The following is a 24,563-nucleotide window of genomic DNA, read 5'->3' on the forward strand; positions in this document are numbered from 1 at the left end:
CGGGATCAACCGCTGAAACTGCTTAGAACACTGTCACGTTACGGAAGCACTGGTATTTGTGTGTTTTTCCTCGTGTTAGAAGTTTGGGAAATTGCGGGGAAGGTGAAGGGGTTCGGTACCACCACTATTTGAAACCAAACAATCAAGAAGAAAAATCTAATGCAACTCGGCGAACAATTATTATCGTTTGTTCGCTGGGGTCAGGAGCTTGCACGAAGTGGCTGCGGAAATCAGGGACGGGGAAGAGTGATATAATTGAGGAAAATGATCCGCATGAGTTGCGGTGGTGGATGATGGGAGTGTAAGAGACTGGCCGGGTAGAATAACTTTCGAACAAGCGGTTGAACTCTGCTCATCACGTGGGTAAAATGTTATGATCCGAGTGAAAATTATGAATTGTGCAGGATTCCTGGCGGTGAAGGGATTTGATTTAATCTGTTGACTTGTTGAATGAGAGTTGAATCAGAAGTAAAACATAGATATAACATCAATGAATGGTTATTCTGTAAAACGTTTTTATCAACGGGACGTCTCGAAAACAAGAATAAAACCCAAAGATTATGAAATCCTGGCAATGCTGAGTCCTTACGAGCAGCCCGGGGTTCCATTTACTTACAATTAGCTCCGACTGTTTATGCTACACATTTATTAATTGGGAATATTGGGATCCATAAACAAACTGGCAGATTTTATAATCCAGCGCGTAAATAGTTTAAAAATTTAAAGTCATAGTGAAAACTCCCAGGTAAATACATATTGAAACAATTACACCAAACTAATCCATTACCGGATGAAGAAACTGAATAATAGAAGAAAAGTTATTGTGTCGACGTGAACGATTACTGAATGATAATAATAATTTAATTATTAATTATTCTGGACTGACATTTTTCTGGTGCAATAGCAGAATATAAAACAAACTAGGTATTTTCATTCGCGAAATGCCACACGTGCCGACGAAATTCGTTTTAAGGTGAAGGTTGGTAGAGTATTCAAAACAAAACTTTGAAAGTATTGATGCAATAGCAATACAAACTTGCCTTTGCTGTAGTATTTATTACAACCTCCACCACATCCACATGACTTTTTCTCATGCTCCGAAAACCTACGCCGTCTTCCCACGATTTTAGGTTACAAGATGGTCAAGAGCAGCGTTTCTAGACCTTTCGAGCTAAAACATTCGATGAAGTACCTCCCTGTTTTCGCTGTAAATGAAAATAAGCATAACACATAAGGTCTGAAAAACGGACAGTAAAAGTAACGGAATATATTGCACTCCAAACAAATGTCTGAATCTTTTGCTGTTCCGTGAAGCTTTCCAATTCAACCCTCTTGAAAGTAGGCTTCGGCGGATCTTGAAAGAAGGCTTCCGAGTCTCTTGAAAGGAGATTTTCGAATCTCTTGTATGGAAACTTCCGAGTCTCTTGAAAGGAGGTTCCCGAGCTTCTTGAAAGGAGGTTTCCGAGCCTCTTGAAAAAAGGCTTCAGAACCTCTTGAAAGGAGGCCGACCAGCACAAATCAGACAAAATTGGTTACAGCAACTTGATTGTGACTAAATCTGGTCACATATGAGTTGCAGTAACTTATGTGGAACATTTGTGCTGCTAGGGAGGCTTCCGAGCCTTTTCAAAGGAGGCTTCCGAGTCTCTTGAAAGGAGGCTTCCAAGTCGCTTGAAACAGGCTTCCGATCATCTTGAAAGGAGGCTTCTGAGCTATTGGACAGGAGCCTCTTGAAAGGAGGAAGCTTACGAGCTACTTAGAAAGAGGATTCCAATACTCTCGTATTCAGTGACTCAAAACTCTCAAAACTCATGAACGATTCAAATTAACCGTGAGTTAAAGCGCACCAAAATCAACACTTGAATACTCCAAATTTCAGATGATGTTACACAATAAACATAAACACATCGTAGGTTTTCTTTTGTTCTGTTTTGTTAAAAATAGTGAATTGTCGTTTGTCACATTAAATAATGGATGCTCTTGCTTGTGTAATTGTCCACAAAGGTCCAATACACGGGACCGAAACGTCGGGTTATGCCAAACTAGCCGTCTTAATTAAATTAGACTGAGAAAGCCAACGTCAAAATATCCATTCTACCAGTCGCAATCTCCTATAATTGTCCACAAATTGATTTTAAACGCTTTTTGGAGCAAAATGATTTTTTTTTTGCTAATGTGTGAAACGATGCGTACTTGGTTTGTAAACTTAGACCTGATGCATTCCTTCTAATTCGCAAACGAGTTTTTCGCGCGGAATGGCTTCATAATTGAGATGTAAATGATTTTACCAACAATGCTTGCAACGAAGCTATTTAGCTTTTCGGAATAAGCCATGTCTCTCAAATAAGAAACCGATAATCAACACCGAATGAATGATGGTTGTAGGGACAGGATATAATAGGTTTTGATTTACTAATCACCATGGATATCATGTGCAATGCAAAGATTTAGAATAAAACCCAGATTAATCCACCTAGCGGTGATGGTGCCTTTGTCGACTTTCGTGAAATGTGTGCGCTCAAAAATAGATAGCTAGAAGCTAGGAGTAAAATAGAAAAATGGCCTTTCGGTACAACTTTGTTGCACGAGAAAAGCAAAACAAGTATTTTGGCCATTATTACTAAAAGGGATAGTCCAATCTGGCTAATTTTCAAAAGAAAAAATGGAACAGGATTCCTTGTCCAATACAATTTGTTGCGAGTAAATCGATTTAGGGTAAGTGCATTAAAATTGAGCTAGACTGTTTGCGCGTTTTTTTATAATACAAAGTATTTTGGCCATCATTTCTGAGCCCATAGTCCGATCTGTCAAATCTCCCACAAGGTACACTGAGACAGGGTTCCGCGTCGCATGGAACTTGTTACAAGTAAATCGGTTGAGGATAAGTACCAAAAAAGTGAGCTAGACTTTTTTACGCACTTTTTTATAACACAAAGTATTTTGGCCATATTTTCTGAGTCCATAGTCCGATCAGTCAAATTGTTAATAGGAAGTGATGGGATAGGATTTCGCGTCGAATGCAATTTGTTGCGAGTAAATCGGAGAGTAAATGTATTAAAAGAGAGGAGTGCGTGTTTTCTCTTGTTTCGGACAGTAGAACGATCGCGCGATCTGCCGAAATATTGTGTTCTGCATTGCGCAATAAAGTTAATCAGTTCAGTGCGTTTTTTTTCGGATTAGCCATCGAACAAGCCTTGTGCAGTGCGTTTCAGTCGTCGCGATGTAGTTGCTTTTCCATTTTTGTATCATCATGAATATGGCGTCGTTCAAAAGAAATAATTAGGCGCTGACCAAGGCGATTTCCAATATATTTCCTTCCCATCTAACATACTATTCCTGTCAAAGGCGCTCATAGTGATTGAAAGGATGCCTCGGTCTCTTGTAGCAATGAGTGCCGAACTCCCCTTATTCTAATTGACTGTGAGGACGTGGCCGGCATCGTTGTCGGTCTTGAATTAAAGAAACTCCTAAGCATGTACAGCGAGAATAGCTTTCTAGTCCCGAGAAAACTATTCAATTGGTGAGCTGTGCATTATTTGTTGTTTCTCGGCCAATCACGACTAGCAACTACGATGGGTACAGTCAATCAAGCTAAGCTAAGCTAAGAGTAAGTGTATTAGAAGAGAGCTAGACTTTTTCACGCGCTTTTTTACAACAAAAAGTATTTTGGCCTTAATTTCTGAGCCCATAGTCCGAACTGTCAAATTTTCAATAGGGTTTACTGAGACAGAATTCCGCGTCGAATGGAACTTGTTGCAAGCAAATCGATTGAGGATAAGTACCAAATAAGTGAGCTAAACTTTTTGCACTTTTAGTGTACACACACACACACGCGCACACAGACATCATCTCAGTTCGTCGAGCTGACACTATGGCTCTCCGAACCTTCTATAAAAAGTTTTGTTTTGGAGCGAACATATAGCCTTTACGTATACTTTGTATACGTGAAAGGCAAAAAATACACAATTTTCAAAACTTGATCAATAAGTTTTTATTAGAATTGTAATACTTCCGCCATTCAGCATCTTTGTCCGAGGTACCCAACGGGACCAGGGAGGTACCCCAGGTTGAAAGCCGCTAGTCTAGAGAATATTTTAACTAAATATTGTACTTTAACTTATACACACGGTAGCGCAGGCCGTGTGACGAACCAACTCTACACACGGTCAAATTTTGTACCAATTTATTTGTTTTTATGGGGGCGGAGTCCATGTTTGACGTACATTCTTAACTGTGTGTATGGGGGGGTAACAATTACGTGCCTTACCTTTAATAGAAAACTAAATTTTCAAATTGGTGGTGTTGATTGGGTTTTTTTTTTCTCTGGTCTGAAGGTCTCCGAGCCTTCAACCAAAAGTTTGGTTTGAGAGTGATCATATAGCATTTACGTATACTTTGTATATGAGAAAGACAAAAAGAAGTGCTATGGCGTGAATGGAATCATATCCATCCATCAAGGAATCACATTCACCTTTGACTTAATCCGGGCAAATGGCTATTTTCAAAGAAAGGTTTTGATAGTTATCACATTTTGAGTTATTAATTTAATTAAAACTTTTAATGCTACATCTCTCGAATTATGATGCAGTTCCAAATGGAACGCACTTTTTTGTACGCTCGTCTAATTCTGCAAGCTGCTAGATACGATCGCCTCTACCGTGCCACCAACTGCTGTATCTCTTATCAATACAATAGACAAGACTCATTAGCCAACTGAAAGCGAAAGTAATCAAACAGTGTTTTTTACTGCCAGTCGTCCGATCGTTGGTTTGCGTTTTTTTACGGTTTGGAGGAGTTTGTGTCCTCCTAATTGTGCCGTGCCCGACCCCGAAGTTCCCGTGAAACCAATCCGCTACCCGATCCGGTGGTAGCTCGATCCGTTAGTCATCATTTGGTGCCGTCACCAGGATCCTGTTCTTCCCGTCCCGACAACACCACGTGTACAGTATAACCTCAACGGTATTGCTGTAGGATTTCTTGTCGCTGCTGTTCGGAGTGAGTTGCAACCATGGTGGATGAAAAGCGCATAAAGGCGAAGGAGATGAAACGAAAGAACGTCATCGAGGCGCTGAAACGACTGAACCAATTTCTCAGCACCTATGATCCCGACCAGCACCAGCATGAAGTGTCCCATCGTCTGGGGCGCCTGGAGAAAGTGTGGAACGCGTTCGAAATCATCCAAGAGGAGTACGAGGAGCTGGATGACACTGATGAGTTCGTCCAGAAGAATTTGGAGCTGCGTAGCCAAGTAGAAGAAATGTACCTGCGTGTGAAGGCTGGATTATCGTCTAAAATGCCAGTACCGGATGTTCCCGCTGCTGTTGTTGCCCCCGCTGTGCCGGCCGCCCCATCCACTCTCGTCAACGTCAAGCTGCCTACGATATCGTTGCCGGAGTTTGATGGAGATTTCAGCAACTGGCTGACCATCCACGACACGTTTGTGTCGATGATCCACTCGTCCACGGAGATATCCCGTGACCAGAAGTTTCACTACCTTCGAGCGGCCTTGAAAGGTGAAGCTTCCAATCTCGTCCAATCGATCACGATCACAGCAAATAATTACGCCGTTGTCTGGGATATGCTGGTGAATCGATACTCGAACAAAGCTATCCTCCGCAAGAAGCAAATACGAGCGCTGTTGAAGTACCCCAAGATCCCGAACCACAACGTAGATGCCCTGCACAAGATCTTTGATGAATTTCAACGCCATACGAAGGTTCTCGAACAGCTAGGTGAATCAGTGGACCGGTTTAACTCCATCCACATTGAACTGCTGGAGTACAAACTGGATGATGCTTCTCTCACCGCTTGGGAGGAATCCGTTGCAACAGAGGCTCATCCCACGTATGACAACATGGTCGTGTTCCTGCAGAGACGAGCTCGTATATTGGAGACTATCTCTATTAATCGCCCACAGCATTTGTCTTCGAAATCGCCTAGCCAGTCATTCACCCAGAAGAAGCAGAACCCGCATCGTTTGAACGCCTCCGTTGAAGTTCCATCCAAATCGTTTCCCACCTGTCCTGCGTGCGAGAAGCAAAAACATTCGATTTTCGACTGTGCTGTGTTCAACGGCATGGACACGAAAGGCAGGCTGAAGGTGGTAACGGACAAAAGGCTGTGCAGCAATTGTTTCCGTAGTGACCACTTCGCCCGTAACTGTAGGTCGAAATTCAACTGCAAGCACTGCTCGAAGCGACATCATTCCATGATCCACCCTGGACCGTTTGAGTTGGAAAAACTAGTTCCCGAAGCATGCGCAGAAAATTGCTCGGTCAGCTTGCCCCCCGTAACAACAGATGTCGCAGTCATCCCGACCCCGACGCACGAGATTGTATCAACCGTTAAATCGTCCAACGCCAGCGTAATGTTATCCACGGTAGTCCTGATAGTAGTCGACGTCTACGGTCAGGAACATATCGCCCGCGCCCTGCTGGATACTGCACCTCAGCCCAATGCTATAAGTGAACGACTGTGTCAACTGCTCCATCTTCCACGCAAGGTCGTCAACGATGCTGGAGTGGACAGCATCGTCACGAACGCCAAGCACGAAATCCGCGCAGAAATCCGTTCCCGTGTCACCGACTACGCCGAATCCATGGAGTTTTTGGTTCTACGGAGGGTGACTTGTGATACCCCGTCTGCGTCGTTCTCGACCAGTCGATGGAAAATTCCCGAAGGATTTGCTCTCGCCGATCCCGATTTCAATGGTGTCAGGCCATTAGGCCGAAGGCCGTTAGGCCGAAGGTCATTAGGCCGAATGGACATTAGGCCGAATGGTCATTAGGCCGAATGGACATTAGGCCGAATGGTCATTAGGCCGAATGGCCATTAGGCCGAATTGGCAAGAAGTGGAAAATGAGAAGTTCTTTCTTCCTTCTTCTTTCTTCCTCCTTCCTTCTTCCTCCTTCCTTATTTCTTCTTCCTTCTTCCTTTTTCCTTCTTCCATCTTCTTTTTTCCTTCTTTCTTCTTCCTTCTTTCTTCTTCTCTCTTCCTTCTACCTTCTTTCTTCCTCCTTCTTTTTTATTATTTCTTCTTCCTTCCGTTTTCTTCCTTCTTCCTTCTTTCTTCCTCCTTTCTTCCTTCTTCCTTCTGCCTTCCTTCTTCTTTCTTCTTACTTCTGCCTTCTTCCTTTTTCCTTGTTTCTTCTTCCTTCTTCCTCCTTCCATCATCCTTCTTTCTTCCTTCTTCTTCCTCCTTTCTTCCTTCTTCCTTCTGCCTTCCTTCTTCTTCCTTCTTTCTTCTTACTTCTGCCTTCTTCCTTTTTCCTTGTTTCTTCTTCCTTCTTCCTCCTTCCATCATCCTTCTTTCTTCTTCCTTCTTCCTTCTTCCCTCTTCCTTCTTCCATCTCCTTTCTTCCTTCTTCCTTTTTCATTCTTCCCTCTTCCTTCTCCCTTCTCCCTTCTTTCATTTCCTTCTTCCTTCTTTCTTCTTCCTTCTTTTTTCTTTCTTCTTCCGTCTTCTTTCTTCCTTCTTTCTTCTTTCTTCGTTCTTCTTCCTTCTTTCTCCTTCCTTCTTTCTTCTTCCTTCTTTCTTCTCTCTTTCTTCTTCCTTCTTTCTTCTCCCTTCTTTCTTCTTGCTTCTACCATTTTCCTTCTTCTTTCTTTTTTCTTCCTTCTTCCTTTTTCCTTCTTCCTTCTTCCGTATTCCTCTTCCTCCTTCCTTCTTCCTTCTTGCTTCTTCCTTCGTCCTTCTTCCTTCTTCCTTCTTCCTTCTTCCTTCTTCCTTCTTTCTTCTTTCTTCTTTCTTCTTTCATCTTCCTTCTTTCTTCTTCCTTCTTCCGTTTTCCTTCTTCCTTTTTCCTTTTTCCTTCTTCTTTCTTTCTTCTTCCTTCTTCCTTCTTGTTCCTTCTTTCTTCTTCCGTCTTCCGTCTTCCTTCTTTCTTCTTTCTTCTTTCTTCTTTCTTCTTTCTTTCTTCTTCCTTCTTCCTTCTTCCTTTTTCCTTCTTCCTTCTTCCTTCTTCCTGCTTCCGTCTTCCTTCTTCCTTCTTCCTTCTTCCTTCTTCCTTCTTGCTTCTTCCTTCTTCCTTCTTCCTTCTTCCTTCTTCCTTCTTCCTTCTTCCTTCTTCCTTCTTCCTTCTTCCTTCTTTCTTCTTTCTTCTTCCTTCTTTCTTCTTTCTTATATCTTCTTCCTTTTTTATTCTTCCTTCTTTCTTCTTCCTTCTTCCGTTTTCGTTCTTCGTTCTTCCATTTTCCTTCTTCCTTCTTACTTCTTCCTCCTTTTTCCTTCTTCCTTTCTACTTCTTCTTCATTGCGCACTACTCACTTCTCACTCCCCAGTTCTCATTCGGCCTAATGGCCATTCGGCCTAATGACCGTTCGGCCTAATGACCTTCGGCCTAATGACCCAGCATCGATTTCAATACGTCTAGGAAGGTGGATATGATCCTAGGGGCTGCCAGTTTCTATTCGTTCCTCCAAAGCGGACGATTCCACTTGCCTGAGCAAGGCCCCACGCTGGTCGAGAGGGTATTCGGCTGGTTTGTTGCCGGAAAATTCGAGGAAAAACCCCGGCATCCTACAGTAACTTGTCATGTCACAGTTACCACCGTGAGTGAACAGTTGGAACGATTTTGGCGAATCGTATAATTGCATAGTTCGAGCTACTCTGTCGACGAGCAGAAGTGCGAGGATTATTATCGCCGGACTGTTTGTCGCTACCCGACCGGTCGATACGTCGTTCGTTTGCCAAAACATCCCGAGCACGATCAGATGATCGGTGCATCCAAATCGTCCGCCATCCGCAGGTTCAAGTGGCTGGAACAAAAATTGGCTAAAGACGATAACATGAGGACGCAGTACCACGATTTTCTGCGAGAATACGTGGCGCTTGGTCACATGGCTCCTGTGCAGGATGATGGGGAAAACATTTCAAAGGTGTGTTATCTCCCACACCATCCTATCGTGAAGGAATCTAGCTCGACCACGAAGGTGCGAGTGGTCTTCGATGGATCAGCGAAGATGAGCTCTGGTCATTCCCTCAACGACTCCTTGCTTGTCGGCTGATGTTTTGGCTGATTTACCGCCCGAATTACTCGGAACCCAACATTCGATGAAATTCGACCCCGAAGAAAGCATCAAAACTTTCGGCATACGCTGGGAACCCGAAGCAGACGTGTTCCGATTTGATGTAGCCGTTACAGTGCAGAATCAGCGACCAATCCTCTCTGCTATTGCACAGCTCTACGACCCACTCGGTGTCATCTCTCCCGTCGTCGTTTCAGCGAAAATATTAATTCAGAACCTCTGGCTCTTGGCTTTAGGCTGGGACGATGAAGTTTCGCCGGATCTCGGGCGCAAGTGGACTCAATTTTGTGAGCAACTGCCCGCCCTTTCCAGTTTTCGCATTGAAAGATGTGCATTCGCTCCCGATTTTCTCTCTGCAGAGTTGCACTGCTTTGCGGACGCATCCGAACTCACTTATGGTGCGTGCATTTACGCTCTCTCCGAAACTGTTGATAAACGCGTACACGTGTGTCTACTAGCTTCGAAAAATCATCCGTTCCCTAGAAATGGAAATAGAAGGGTGTTTCTTCTGGTCTGACTCCACGATTGTACTTCAGTGGATGAAGGCTCCGCCGCGAACATGGAAGACGTTCGTAGCAAACCGGATTTCCGAAATTAAGGCCACAACTGTTGGTTTCCATTGGCAACACGTTTCCGGCAGGGAGAATCCTGCGGACATGATATCCCGAGGAGTTTTCGCAGAGGAGTTGATCAACAGCGAGCTGTGGAAGCGTGGTCCTAAGTGGCTACGCGAAGATAAATCAACGTGGCAAGTTCAAATACTTCCAGAAACCAAATTTGCTGTGGAGAAACTGGATGCAAAAGGAATGCAATCCTGACGACCAAGATCGCCCTTCCCGAATCGATATTCGTACGGTTGTCATCATACCGTACTCTACTCAACGTTGTTGCATACTGTTTCCGTTTTTACCACAACTCCCGTGGCAAAGAGCAGAGGATTTCCGGTTATGTACTTACCGTTGCCGAGTAACAAAATGCTAAAATGGCTTTGGTAAAGCTTGCTCAAGCTGAAACGTTCCCCGATGATCTGCGACGCTTGAAAAAAGGATTTACGATATCGACCAAATCATCTTTCCGCCTGTTATACCCGTTCCTGGACGACAAGGGCATGATTCGTGTTGGTTGCCGGTTACGGCTAGCTGACGCACCTTACGACGTGAAGCACCAGCTGGTTCTTCCTGGATTCCATCCGTTCACGAAACTTCTTCTGGCGCATATTCACCTTAAGCTGCTACACGGTGGAAATGCGATGACTCTTTCGGTCGTTCGCAACGAATTTTGGCCATTAAATGGTCGAGAAGCTGTGCACAGCGCCATTAGAAGTTGATACCAATGCTGCAAAGCCAACCCCCGTCCCATCACGCAGCCGATTGGCCAATTGCCGATTCCCCGAGTTACAGCAAATGAAGCCTTCGTTTGCACAGGAGTCGATTATTGCGGTCCTGTTTTCCTTAAACCTACCCACCGCAAAGCTGCAGCACGCAAATGTTACATTTGCGTATTTGTGTGCCTAAGCACTAAGGCAGTTCATCTTGAGCTCGGCAGTGATCTAAGCACGCCTGCTTTTCTGATGGCTCTTTCTGATGACTTCTGAACGTTGGAGACATCGTCATCCTGAAGGATGAGTCCCTTCCACCTGCCCGCTGGCCGCTGGAGACGCACCCTGGGCCCGACGGCGTGACTCGAGTGGCAACCCTTCGTACTTCATCCGGCGTGCTGAAGAGAGCTGCGTCCAAAATCTGCCCTTTGGAATGTGCCAACGAAAAATAAGTTACTCTTGAAGAATCGGGTCCGCGACGTTAGGCATAAGTACGTTAGGCATAATGACGTTAGGCATAATGACGTTAGGCATAATGGACGCTAGGCATAATGACGATAGACATAATGTACGTTAGGCACAATGGACGTTTGGCATAATTCTGCCTTCTTTATGTCTTAGGCTGTTCTTTGGGTCATTTTATGCCTAACGTCCATTATGCCTAACGTACTTATGCCTAAAGTCCGTTATGCCTAACGTCCATTATGCCTAACGTACTTATGCCTAACGTCTTTATGCCTAACTAGGGTGGTCGGTATTGGCCTTTCTTGTCAAATACCGGTATTCGGTATTTGATGGAGTCAATACCGGTAGAATATCGGTTTTTGTGAAAATTACAGGTAGTAAAAGAAAAGCTTTTGATTTGGACTTTTGGATGAAAAACAATATTTGTTGACAAACTTCAAATGTTAAAATCATTGCTTGTTGAGCTGGGCAAAGCGAAACTTAAGTAGACATTGCATACTGAGCGACTCATCTCCCAATCCGCATTGGATTTTGTTAGCAATGTTGCCAACTATTGAGACCGTCAAAAGTAAGTGTCAAATACTTGCCCTTAATCCCTTCAGATTCATAGTAGGAGAATTACTTACGCAAGGATCCTGGCGTCAACGTATTTGCCACCAGCAACGCTAGTGTTTTGCTCTGCTACAGTCTCTTCACAAGTTGTTCTTTAACCGATAAACCAGAAAAATATCCATAGAGGCTGTCTCAGTTTCAATGTTCGCATCAGGAATGATTAGACGCTTCAAGATCCCATTGCCTAATCAAAGTAGCTCTGGATGACTCGACGAATATGTCAAAATTGCTTCACGGCAGAATTATTCAAAAAAGCAACAAAATCGGCGTATTTGGAGCGTCTCTCTTGGATTCACTTCTTAAAAGCATCGGAATAGTGGCGGAATTTTCTGTATCTTGATTTGATAATTGTTCTACGTAAATTGGAACGCCACGTCGGCTTCATATAGAATGCAGAACTCACAGAGCAGTAGTTCCTCAACAGCTTGAACAGCACAATTTCATACATTGTGGGAAAATTCTCGGCGATATCAACAATGTTCATTGAAGAAAAATTCATTCACAGTTTGTCAGATGACTAAGAGAATGAAGCAACTACCTGTTGCTGACTAATGGCGATGTTAATCGATTTTTGCTGTAGCGTAAACGTCGTCAAAGATGCTTACTTGGGCAAAATTACTCATGCGCGCATTTAATTGTGGTATTTTTTGCTCGATGAGTCTTTACTGCTTGTAACCGAATATTTATCCCACCTATGCTGGATTTCCTGTTTGATATGCGATTACAGACAGTTGAGCTGATATAAGTAGGTGAAAATTATTCAAGATGTTTTATACTGACAGCAAAATTTGGAATACCGAAAATACCGGTATTTTCCGTCTCTAATACCGGTATTTTCGGTACCCAAAATTGGCCGGTAATACCGGTATTACCGGTTTCGGTACTACCGGTTAGACCACCCTATGCCTAACGTACTTATGCCTAACGGGGTATACCCTGAAGAATCTTAGTAATAAGTAATCTTGAATTTGTTAACTAGTTTGAAAAGATTTTCAAAGGTGGCCGGTATGATAGTTATCACATTTTGAGTTATTAATTTAATTAAAGCGAATTATGATGCAGTTCCAAATGGAACGCACTTTATTGTACGCTCGTCTAATTCTGCAAGCTGCTAGGTACGATCGCCTCTACCGTGCCACCAACTGCTGTATCTCTTATCAATACAATAGACAAGACTCCTTAGCCAACTGAAAGCGAAAGTGATCGCACAGTGTTTTTTACTGCCAGTCGTCCGATCGTTAGTTTGCGTTTTTTTGACGGTTTGGAGGAGTTTGTGTTCCCGTGAAGCCAATCCGCTACCCGATCCGGTGGTAGCTCGATCCGTTAGTCATCAGGTTTTCATTCATCATTTCCTTGATCCGGACAAGCGCCCACTTAAAATAAATCTATCACCGCCTTAATCCGAGCAAACGTCTGTTTTTATAGTAGGAATCACATCCACCATTGACTTAATCTGGGAAAATGCCTTTTCTAACAGAAGGGTTTTTATCCATCAATGCCTTATTTCGGGCAAGCGACTACGTATATTGATTAAGTAAACACAAAAAAAATATGCCAAATGTCCGTTGTGCCAAATGACCCGCCATTTTGTCACTGTTCATAAAAGCAATTGACCGAAATAAAAAAAATCTTCTTGAAAATCCAAAGATCTATAGGAGAGAGATTTTGAGTACACCCAACCAGTGAATGATAGGTTTTCTAACAATTCTGTATAAGAACCTACCAAAACCATTATAAAACTAGGCATATTTGTGTATAAGAATCTAGCATTTTCGCAATTACCCAGTTCTTATATTTGTTTTGGTAGGTTAGAAAACCATACAATCCCCGGTTGGGTGTAATGTAGAGCAAACAAAAATAATTTTTCATTTGCACATCAACCTGTCATATGGATAGAACTTTGAAGGTTTTTAACATATACTCTGGTTTCTCGGGGACTTCCGGAAGCGGTTATAAAGATTTAGTTTGATAAAAAAACCCAGATTAATCCACCTAGCGGGGATGGCGCCTTTCTCACGCAAAAAGGTAATAATTGTAGCCTTTACGCTTACACCTCGATGATGTACAAGAAAGGCAAAACAGTTACACCGTCTAATGTTATGATAGAAAGTTTACACAAGTAGATGATAGATGGCGCTGCCAAAAGTTTCTCGAATTTCCTATGTTCGAATTTTGACTTTCGGACAATTTCATAGTACTATGAAACTGAACGAAGAGCATACTTACGCCTAAATGCGTGCAACACGAGCATCTTTATAGTACGATGAAACTCTTAATGGGAAGCCACGGATAAAATATTCATAGATGCAAGGCATTTTTCATAACACATTATTGTTCTATGTGACTATGTCTCTCACTATTTTAATATTATCTATTTTTTGCAATTTGCAATTATTATGAAATTCAATAGTGATCAACAGCGTTTTAGTCTCTGTCGGATGCAACTTGTTGCAAGAAAATCGGTTAAGAGTTTCTATGTGAAAATTTGGCTAATGTTTTTTATGGCATTTTGTGCACACACACACGGACAGACAGACATTTGTTCAGCTCATCGAGCTGAGTCGAATGGTATATAACACTATGGGTCTCCGGGACTTCTATCAAAAGTTCGATTTTGGAGTGAAATGATAGCCTTTCGGTAGAACTTAGTTGTACGAGAAAGGCAAAAATCCAAAAGTATCATCTTCAAATTCTTATTTGAATATACTGAAGCATAATGCCTGCGTGATCGGATTAGTTTCATTTTGCCCCTATCACATCAGGACCTCAGGAACGCAATGTAAAGCAGTAGTGAGGACAATTTATTCTCAATTGGTTTAAAATAGACTTGGAAATAACTCAGCTTTTCTCAGTACATTCCTTCAAGGGCTACAACCAAATCCTGAAGAACCATTTTGCTCTTATAACTGATACCAGGAAAAAGTAGTAGGGGTTTTGTGTGGATTCAAGATTATTATTAGTGTCATTATTATAAAAGCTTGTAGTCCTAAACTGGCTCGTCTTGAACAAAGGTGAACATTTTGAGGTATTCCTGCCGCAATTCCTCTCAAACTCCTGGCAAAATTCCTATGGATAATTTTCAAGCATTTCAAGTAAGAATATTTTCAAGATTTTTTAACGGAAGCTCCATCGGGTATTCTTTCAGCAATTAAAGTAATTCCGTCCACTGCAAAAATTGAGTTACCTTGATTTCACATTTAAATCACAAAACGGGAAAGTCTCGTATCAGCCACTTCGTTAACCTCAAAATAAATTTTTGCATTATTCATCACCATCCCCGATTAATGAATATTTGCATTTAATGTACGGATATTGAACATTCCCCTATCAAATTTGTATAAGCAACTTGCCCAGGTACTTGGAGTTAATTTAGCACAAGTTACCTACAACTGTGTTTCAATTTTAATAGTTTTCTGATGTTTGCGAAGTGCCGTCTTAATATGAGTGCCGTTTCCTATAGTTTGTGGTGGATTAGTCGGAGCGCAACGTTCGCCAAATCATTCAGAATTAATCCTTTACCTATATGAAGGGCAACAACGGCTCCTTAAAGCTTTCGTTTTTGGAAATATCGAGTTGTTGCTTGAATTTGTTTTTGCAAAACATAATCATGTTTGGGTGGTTTCTCAATTGTTTCACCACTTTTCTGGCTTCTAGGAAACTTCGTTTCTTCTGACACTCAGAAACTTCTTGGAAGTTGTTTCTGCAGTGTCTCGTGTTGTTGCACGAGCTAAAAATGGATAATAATTATGAAACTTGCAAATAATTTAAGGTGTCGATTATTGAAGTGCAGATTTTCGGTGCACCAGGGTAGTATGCAACGCTCAGCTCAGCCCTCAGATCACACACACACCCACCCACCCAGCAATTGAACGAAGCAAGCCATGAAGGACCACGCGTCTCCATTGGTTCGATAGCGATAACTTTCTCTTGTAAACAAATCCAAGTTGTAGGAACCTAAACAGAAGCTCTGTGCAACAGTGTTAGTTATTCTTGAACTGCAACCGCGTTATAGAGGTGGAAAGTCCGAGCGCTTTGGCATGTGGAGTGTACAAAATTGGGTACACGCTAACTCTCATCACTTCACTTGAGATTGAAAAGATATCTTGACTGGGTAGGTTCATGGAGATCCCGCTAATATGCGTGAGACTTCTCGACTGAAGACCCCAGCAATCCACTAAAATCATCGAACCCATTAATACATGTTTTTGAAAAACTGCATTGCAGACGCAATTTGCTTGAGATAGCGGTATACTGCGTAGACAACTTAGTGGAACATAGGAGCAATAAAAAGTCCCTCTTGTCGGTGGACATTTGTAATTTTATGCTGTGAAAACCACTAACTATGGGATGGTGGGCTAAACCGTCGTCCACTGCAGAACACTTCACAATCAACAGCGATTTGTGGATTAAAAGACATCAGTTTGGCCCAAAAATATAACAAAAGGAGTCAAAACCGGCTACCTACCTGATCTTTCAGAGCGATTAATTGTTAATCGAATCAATAACTCTCATTTGAGCCATTTAGTTCCGAGGTGAATTTGGTTCACTTTATTCGAACAACTGAACGTGTTTGTCAAATTTACCATTCATACAAAAATTGGAATGAAGTAAGAAAAAACTAAATTTCACAGAGCAACTATCGTATTTCACACAGGAACTAAAAACACAGCAAAAACTAGATGATCCAAACACACACACTTCTTCCGAAACATGGTGATTCAAAAGAGGACCACATGTACAAATGATTCGGAACAAACGAGGTGCACGATGTTTCTCTCTGAGCTCGGTCGTTAGGCCTAGCAGCGTCAGCGGATGAAGCTGCTGTGCTGTGTGCCATCATTGTAGGGATTAACTACGCTTCCTCCAAAACTGTGTATGCTTCTCCCGTCTACATTCATCGTCTTTCGTCGAGGAAGAGTTTTTTCTTTCCCGGATCTAACCATCATCATCGTTTTCCTTTCTGTTCTTCCGCTCTAATGTTAAACACAACTCTTCCAAAAACGCATAGCACACACGCTAAAATCGAATACAAACACGGGATCACGCAGCCACGGTGATTTATTGGCGCGGTCATTTTTCCGTGTTACTTCCTCGAGACTAATTGAATGTTCGGCGATTTGCCCTTTCCTGGTTTAGGCCTTTTGCACTGAACACGCTTACAGAAGCGGCACGTGATGACGACGATGGTGATGGCGGCGCGATAGCCCCACGTGTTTTTTTTCCATTCCACTCCCCAACGCTTACACACGTGTAAATCCAACGCGGCGCACGTGCGTCGCTGACTGACATTTATTGCATCGTACACCCAACCCATAATGGGCGAACAACGCGGTGAGTGGTGGTGACAACTGCAGCAGTGGAATGCACTCGGCGAGGTGACGCATGCAACAGATTGCAGCCGCCGATCGCCGAGTGGAAAGAGAGTTCGCTTGTGCAACGTGCATCACTGCGCCGCAACCTCCTCCGGAGTAGGAGGCGAAAAACGCTATCATCATGTTGTTCCCTATAGGAGAAAGAGCCCTTCTGGCGAGAGCGAATTGCATTCCCGATCACGACGCTGCAGCAGCAATCGCGCGACTGTAAAGAGAATGTGCAGTGCGAATGCAAAATGAGAAAGGGTTGCTGAGATCGGAGAGCAGCACAACGACAAAGACAGACCGAAGCTTTTTCCCTGTTGTAATTCGCACAAGTTATGAATATGTAAAATGCACAGTGATAAAATGTAAACAATTTTTTTTCCTGCTGGGTACGTGTTGCACTTTGCCCCTTCACCGACGACGCTTCAAGTGCATTCTCACGGCACGCTAATTGCTGCGTTTGTTTGCGTGTTTGCGCTTCTGCATTCTACAATCCGCTGAATGAGTTATGATGGTTCGGAAGCGCCCATTGGGTGCGCGCCGCTCGTTGAGTCACTGTCAACATGGTGCTGGTGGTGGACTAGAAAGAGAACACTGATAGCAGCAATTGTTGCATCCTATAGCGTATTAAACGATGGCCGATTGGGCAGAGGGGTCGCAATCGGTCGGTGGGGGAGTTGTCGAGTGGAATTCCGATGGTTGTGGGAAATTTGCAAATGATGGTGATGGTGAGACGAGTGAGGCAGGATGGGGGAGTGGCTTTATAAAGCGATAGCGTTTGAAGCCGATAGCATTTTATTGAGTGTTATTCTTATCTCAGTATCGTGAAAGTTTTAGTGAGGGTGTTCAATCACTAAACCTTTGAAATTGGAAGTACTCCAATTCCATATCAATCAACTGTAGACATTTCGATTTGAAGAAAAAAGAATTCGCAAAGTGGCAGCTGCCGTACATACGATCAAATATGACTAACATAAAAAAATAGTGTGGCGAATTACAGGGAATTTAATTAAAAACCATAATTAATCCACCCAGCAGTGATGATGCCTTTATCGTGCATTATAAAATATATTGAAAAGTCTCACAGGTCAAAAATGCTCTTTAGGGCAAGAATGTGATCTTCTTCATTCTCTTCATTCATGATCGATCATTCTGCATGTTTTTGCATCGATTAAAATGCATTGCCACCATTTTAGGAAAAAAAATTGGTTTTGACATTTTTTTTCCAAGGGGGGACCCTTGGGAAAAACAATTACTTTTTAATAATTCCGAAGTGCAATGTCCGATTTTCGATAGCAAACAATGGGACCGCATTACCCATCGGATGCAACTTGCTGCGAGTGAATCGGATAATGCTAAGTTCCAAAAAGTGTGTCAACAATCCAAGTCCAATCCAAATCCAATCCAAATCCAATGCGAATCCAATCAAAATCCAATCAAAATCCAACCAAAATACAATCCAAACCAATCCAAATCCAAACCAAATCCAATCCAAACCAATCCAATCCAAATCAATCTAAACCCAATCTAAATCCAATCCAAACCAATCCAGATCCAATCCAAACCAATCCAAATCAATCCAAATCCAATCCAAATCAATCAATCAAATCCAGTCAAATCAAATCCAAATCAATCAAACCAATCCAAATCAATCCAAACCAATCCAAACCAATCCAAATCAATCCAAATCCAATCAATCCAGATCCAGTCAAATCCAGTCCAAATCAGTCAAATCCAGTCCAGATCCAGTCAAGTCAATCCAGGTCAGTCAATCAATCCAGTCAGATCCAGGTCCAGTCAAATCAGTCCAATCAGTCAAATCAGTCCAAGTCAGTCAGATCCAGTCCAGATCCAGTCAGATCCATCAGTCAGTCCAGATCCAGTCAGATCCAGTCCAGGTCCAGTCCAGATCCAGTCAGGATCAGTCCAGATCCAGTCCAGATCCAGTCAGGTCAGATCAGTCCAATCAGTCAGATCCAGTCCAGATCAGTCAGATCAGTCCAGGTCAGATCCAGTCCAGTCAGTCCAGATCCAGTCAATCAGTCCAGATCCAGTCCAGATCCAGTCCAAGATCCAGTCAGGTCAGATCCGGTCAAGTCAGTCAGATCCAGATCAGTCCAGGTCCAGTCAGTCAGATCGGTCAGTCCAGTCCCAGATCAGTCACGGTCAGGTCAGTCCAGATCCAGTCAGATCAGTCCAGTCCAGATCCAGTCCAGGTCAGTCGGTTTTAGTCAGATCGGTTTGATCCAGGTCGGTCCAGTCAGTACAGTCAGTCCAGATCCAGTCAGATCCAGTCAAGTCAGTCAGATCCAGTCAGATCCAGTCCAGGTCAGTCCAGGTCCAGTCCAGGATCAGTCCAGTCAGTCAGATCCAGGTCAGTCCAGTCAGGTCCAGTCCAGATCAGTCAGGTCAGTCAGTCGATCCAGTCAGATCCAAGTCCAGTCAGTCCAGGTCCAGTCCAGATCCAGTCCAGATCAGTCCAGATCCAGTCCAGGTCAGTCAAGTCCAGGTCCAGTCAGTCAGTCCAGATCCAGTCCAGATCCAGTCAGATCAGTCCAGGTCGATCCAGATCAGTCAAGTCAGTCAGATCCAGTCAGTCCAGATCCGGTCAGTCAGATCAGATCAAGGTCAGATCAGGTCAGGAGTCAGTCGGTCAGGTCAGTCCAGATCCAGTCCAGATCGGTCAAGTCCAGGTCAGTCCAGGTCGGTCAGGTCAGTCCAGGTCGATCCAGTCCAGTCAGTCCAGGTCAGTCCAGATCCAGTCCAGGTCAGAGTCCAGTCCAGGTCCAGTCAGGTCAGTCCAGATCCAGTCCAGATCCAGTCCAGGTCAGTCCAGGTCAGTCAGATCCAGTCCAAGTTCAGTCCAGGTTCAGTCCAGGTCAGTCCAGATCCAGTCCAGATCAGTCAGTCAGTCAGTCCAGATCAGGTCAAGTCAGTCCAGATCCAGTCCAGATCCAGTCAGGTCAGTCCAGATCAGTCAGATCGGTCCAGGTCAGTCCAGATCCAGTCCAGATCCAGTCCAGATCGGTCAGTCAAGTCAGTCCAGGTCAGTCCAGATCAGTCGATCAGGTCAGTCAGGTCAGTCAGATCCAGTCCAGATCCAGTCCAGGTCCAGTCAGATCGGTCCAGGTCAGTCCAGATCCAGTCAGATCAGTCCAGTCAGTCCAGATCAGTCAAGTCGGTCCAGATCCAGTCGATCAGTCCAAGTCAGTCAGATCCAGTCAGATCAGGTCCAGGTCAGTCAGTCCAGGTCAGTCCAGATCAGTCCAGATCCAGTCAGGTCAGTCCAGATCGGTCAGATCCAGTCCAGATCAGTCCAGGTCCAGTCCAGATCCAGTCCAGATCAGTCAGTCAGATCCAGTCAGATCCAGTCAGTCAGTCAGATCCAGTCCAGATCCAGTCAGGTCAGTCAGATCCAGTCCAGATCCAGTCCAGATCCAGTCAGTCAGTCAGTCAGGTCAGTCCAGATCCAGTCCAGATCCAGTCCAGGTCAGTCATCCAAGATCAGTCCAGATCAGTCCAGGTCAGTCAAGATCCAGTCCAGGTCAGTCCAGATCCAGTCCAGGTCAGTCAGATCCAGTCCAGATCAGGTCAGTCCAGATCCAGTCCAGGTCAGTCAGGGTCAGTCAATTCCAGGTCAGTCAGGTCAGTCCAAGTCGAGTCAGGTCAGTCAGGTCAGTCCAGATCCAGTCAGGTCAGGTCAGATCCAGTCCAGATCCGGTCAGTCAGTCGGTCCAGGTCAGTCAGGTCAGTCCAGATCAGTCAGATCGATCCAGTCAGTCCAGATCGGTCAGATCGGTCCAGATCGGTCCAGATCAGTCAGTCCAGTCAGTCAGTCCAGATCCAGTCCAGATCGGTCAGGTCAGTCCAGATCCAGTCAGTCCAGTCAGATCCAGTCAGATCCAGTCGATCCAGTCAGTCAGTCCAGTCAGATCCAGATCCAGATCGGTCCAGATCGGTCAGATCAGTCCAGATCCAGTCCAGATCCAGTCAGATCAGTCCAGATCCAGTCCAGATCCAGTCCAGATCCAGTCCAGGTCAGTCCAGATCCAGTCAAGTCGATCCAGATCCAGGTCAGTCAGTCCAGATCCAGTCAGAGTCAGTCCAGGTCAGTCCAGATCCAGTCCAGATCCAGTCCAGAGTCAGTCCAGGTCAGTCCAGATCCAGTCCAGGTCAGTCCAAGATCCAGTCGATCCAGTCAGGTCAGTCCAGTCAGTCCAAGTCAGTCCAGATCCAGTCCAGGTCAGTCCAGATCCAGTCCAGGTCCAGTCCAGGTCAGTCAGGTCAGTCAGATCCAGTCCAGTCAGTCAGTCCAGGTCAGTCCAGGTCAGTCAGGTCAGTCCAGATCCAGTCAGATCCAGTCCAGTCCGGTCAGGTCCAGGTCCAGATCCAGGTCCAGTCCAATCGGTCAGATCCAGTCCAGATCGGTCCAGTCCAGTCCAGGTCAGTCCAGGTCGGTCAGTCAGGTCCAGTCAATCCAGGTCCAGGTCAGTCCAGTCAAGTCAGTCCAGATCCGGTCAGGTCAGTCCAGATCCAGTCCAGATCGATCAGGTCGGTCAGTCCAGTCAGGTCAGTCCAGTCAGTCAGTCAGTCGATCGGTCCAGTCCAGTCAGTCAGATCAGTCCAGGTCCAGTCCAGATCCAGTCAGGTCAGTCCAGGTCCAGTCGATCAGATCAGATCCAGTCAGTCAGATCCAGTCGATCAATCCAGGTCGATCCAGGTCCAAGTCGATCCAAATCAGTCAGTCCAATCCAGGTCGGTCAGATCCAGTCCAGGTCAGTCCAGATCAGTCAGATCGATCCAGATCAAGTCCAGTCAATCCAGTCCAGATCCAAGTCAGGTCAAATCCAGGTCAGTCAGGTCCAAATCAGATCCAGATCAATCCAGATCCAGTCCAGATCGGTCAGGTCAGTCCAAGTCAATCCAGTCGATCCAATCAGTCAGATCAGTCCAGGTCAGATCAGTCCAATCCAGATCCAGATCCAGTCCGGTCAGATCAGTCCAAGATCAGTCGATCCAGTCAGTCAGTCGATCAGTCAGATCCAGTCCAGATCCAGTCAGATCCAGTCCAGATCAGTCCAGGTCAGTCAAATCCAGTCCAGGTCCAGTCAGATCAGGTCCAGGTCAGTCCAGATCCAGTCAGTCCAGTCCGGTCAGGTCAGTCGGTCAGATCCGATCAGGTCAGTCCAGATCCAGTCCAGATCCAGTCCAAGTCAGTCCAGATCGGTCAGGTCCAAGTCAGTCCAGGTCAGTCAAGTCAGTCCAGTCCAGTCAAATCCAGTCAGGTCGATCAGTCCAGTCAGATCGGTCAAGTCAGTCCAGATCCAGTCCAGTCCAGTCCAGGTCAGTCCAAATCAGATCCAGATCCAGTCAAGTCAAGTCAGGTCAGTCCAGATCCAGTCCAGATCCAGTCAAATCCAGTCAAATCCAGTCCAGATCAGTCCAGGTCAGTCCAGATCGAGTCCAGATCCAGTCAGATCAGGTCCAGGTCAGTCCAGGTCAGTCCAGGTCCAGTCAGTCCAGTCAGATCCAGTCCAGATCAGTCCAGATCCAGTCCAGGTCCAGTCAGATCCAGTCCAGATCAGTCCAGTCCAGAGTCTGATCAGTCCAGTCCAGTCGTACCAAAGATCCAGGTTTGGTTCAGATCTGATCCAGATCAGTCAGGTTGGTTCAGATCTAATCCAGATCAGTCCAGATCCGATCAAAGCCAGGCCAGATCAATCAAGATCGATTTTGGTTCAGATCCGTTCCAGATCCAAACCAGGTATAGTCGAGATCCAGGTTCAAGATCAGTCCAGATCCAGGTCAGTCCAGATCAGTCCAGATCCAGTCCAGATCCAGTCCAGATCCAGTCAGGTCAGTCAGATCCAGTCCAGATCCAGTCCAGATCGATCCAGGTCAGTCAGATCCAGTCCAGATCCAGTCAGATCAGTCAAGATCGGTCAGATCCAGTCCAAATCCAGTCCAGGTCAGTCAGATCAGTCCAGATCCAGTCCAGGTCAGTCCAGGTCAGTCCAGGTCAATCCAGAGTCAGTCCAAGTCCAGTCCAGATCGGTCCAGATCCAGTCCAGGTCAGTCAGATCCAGTCCAGGTCCAGTCCAGATCCAGTCCAGATCAGTCAGGTCCAGTCAAATCAGTCCAAATCAGTCAAATTCAGTCCAGATCCAGTCCAGATTTAATCCAGGTCAGTCCAAATCGATCCAGTCGGTCAGTCCAGATCCAGTCCAGATCCAGTCAGATCAGTCAAATCCAGTCCAGGTCAGTCCAGATCCAGTCAGATCAGTCAGATCAGTCCAGGTCCAGTCCAGATCCAGTCAGATCAGTCCAGATCAGTCAGATCCAGTCCAGATCAGTCCAGATCCAGTCCAGATCGATCAGTCAGAGTCAGTCCAGATCGGTCAGATCAGTCCAGATCAGTCAGATCCAGTCCAGATCCAGTCAGATCGATCCAGGTCAGTCCAGATCAGTCCAGATCCAGTCCAGATCCAGTCCAGATCGGTCAGGTCAGTCCAGATCCAGTCAAGTCAGTCCAGATCCAGTCCAGATCCAGTCCAGGTCAGTCAGAGTCAGTCCAGGTCAGTCCAGATCCAGTCCAGATCCAGTCCAGATCCAGTCCAAATCAGGTCAGTCGGTTCCAGTCCAGATCCAGTCCAGATCAGTCCAAATTTAGTCCAGATCTGGTCCAGATCCAGTCCAGGTCAGGTCCAGATCCAGTCCAGATCAGGTCAGAATCCAGTCCAGGTCAGTCCAAATCGATCCAGGTCAGTCAGTCCAGATCTGATCTGGAGTCAGTCCAGTCCTAAAATCCAAATTTAATTCAAATCTAATCCAAATCCAATCCAAATTTAATTCAAATCTAATCCAAATCCAATCCAAATCCAATCAAAAACAAAACCAAATCTAATCAAAATCCAATTTAATTCAAATCCATTCCAAATCCAAACCAAATATAATCCGAATCCAAATTCGTATCCAATCCAAATCCAATCAAAATCCAATCCCAATTAAATCCAAATTTAATTCAAATCCAATCCAAATCCAATCAAATCCAGTCAAATCCAGTCAATCAATCCAGATCCAATCCAAATCCAATCAATCCAAATCAATCCAAATCAATCCAAACCAATCCAAATCAATCCAAATCCAATCCACTTCAAATCCAATCCAAATCCAATCAATCCAAATCAATCCAAATCAATCCAAATCAATCCAAATCCAATCCAAATCCAATCGAAATCCAATCCAAATTCAATCCAAATCCAATCCAAATCTAATCCAAATCCAATCCAAAACCAATCCAAATCTAATCCAAATCCAATCCAAATCCAATCCAAATCCAATCCAAATCCAATCCAAATCCAATCCAAATCCAATCCAAATCCAAATCCAATCCAGATTTCCGTTGAGCTGACCAGATTTCCGTTGGATTGCTCACCGGATTTAAATCGGAATGCTGACCGGAATACTGATCGGATTTCCGTTGGATTCATCACCGGATTTCAGTCAAAGGTTTTCCGTTGGATTGCTTACCGGATTTCAGTCGGAATGCTGAACGGATTTTCGTTGGATTGCTGACCAGATTTCCGTTGGAATGTCATGTTATTTCGTTACTGTCAAGTAGCCGTCTTTAGTGTATGTTGGGTGGAACACTAAATGGTGCAAACATTAAATGCTTTTCATAATTGCTTGTTTAAATAATTCAACTTTCGATAATTCGATAATTCACTTTTTTCAAGAGTGTATAGAAAGAGGTCAAACTTAATTTTACGCCAACACATTTAAAA

At 44.4% G+C, this 24,563-nt stretch overlaps 1 protein-coding gene across 5 annotated transcripts in view; it reads left to right on the forward strand.

The window, feature by feature from the left end:
• The window catches only part of LOC134226502 (insulin-like growth factor 2 mRNA-binding protein 1), a 319,847-nt gene that overhangs the window by 197,609 nt on the left and 97,675 nt on the right, over positions 1–24,563 (forward strand). The gene's annotated exons all lie outside the window — the stretch shown is intronic.

Source organism: Armigeres subalbatus, chromosome 3 (genome assembly GCF_024139115.2).
Source record: "Armigeres subalbatus isolate Guangzhou_Male chromosome 3, GZ_Asu_2, whole genome shotgun sequence".
NCBI lineage: Eukaryota > Metazoa > Arthropoda > Insecta > Diptera > Culicidae > Armigeres > Armigeres subalbatus.